This window comes from Sinocyclocheilus grahami, unplaced genomic scaffold (genome assembly GCF_001515645.1).
Source record: "Sinocyclocheilus grahami isolate Dianchi unplaced genomic scaffold, SAMN03320097.WGS_v1.1 scaffold4004.1, whole genome shotgun sequence".
Taxonomy (NCBI): Eukaryota; Metazoa; Chordata; class Actinopteri; order Cypriniformes; family Cyprinidae; genus Sinocyclocheilus; species Sinocyclocheilus grahami.
Window position 1 is genome coordinate 1 of NW_015509022.1, and position 900 is coordinate 900.

Consider the following 900-nt stretch of genomic DNA (forward strand, 5'->3'; position numbering starts at 1 on the left):
TAGTATCTAAATAATGGCTATGGTTAACTATGGCTACAGTTTTATGTGGTTTATTGTTAATCATTTTTCATGTTTATGGGTAATCATGTTTTTGCAGTGAAGCTGACCTTTGACCTCGTGTCAGTATTCCATCACTGTACCCTATTAGAAAATATAGTCATAGTCATAATTAGCAAATAAATTCTTGATTTATGACAAAAAGTATTTTGTGAGTCAAACTGGACATTTATATAGATTAAGTAAATGCCTTCCGTGATATAACACATTCACAAGAATGTGAAGAAGTTATAGTGATCTTGACCTTTGACCCCCAAAATCTATTCAGTTTATCTTTGAGTTTATGTGAACATTTGTGGCAAATGTGAAGAGATTCCTTTAAGCCATTCCTGAGATATTGCATTGACAATATATGGCGCAGTAACCGTGGAGAGACAATGGGGGCGCTAGAGAGCAAAACGTGTGTGTATGCAGGGGTAATACACACTTTTTTCTATTTGAGGACCTCTCTGAAACTTTGAGAGAAGCCTATATATAGCCAAGGGAGGCCATTACAGTGAAAACAAAGTGAGGACCGGCCAAAATGTCCTCACTTTGCAAAAATGTCCTCACTCCAAAGGTTAAAAACTTGCACTGGTCCTCACAAAGATAGCCATACAAACACACACACACACACACACACACAAACACCTGAGTTCAGTTACTGTACTGACATTACTGAGCTCAAACACACACACACACACACACACACACACACACACCTGAGTTCAGATACTGTACTGACATTACTGAGCTCAAACACACACAGACACACACACAAACACACAAACACACACACACACAAGTTCAGATACTGTGCTGACATTACTGAGCTCAAACACACACACACACACACACACACAC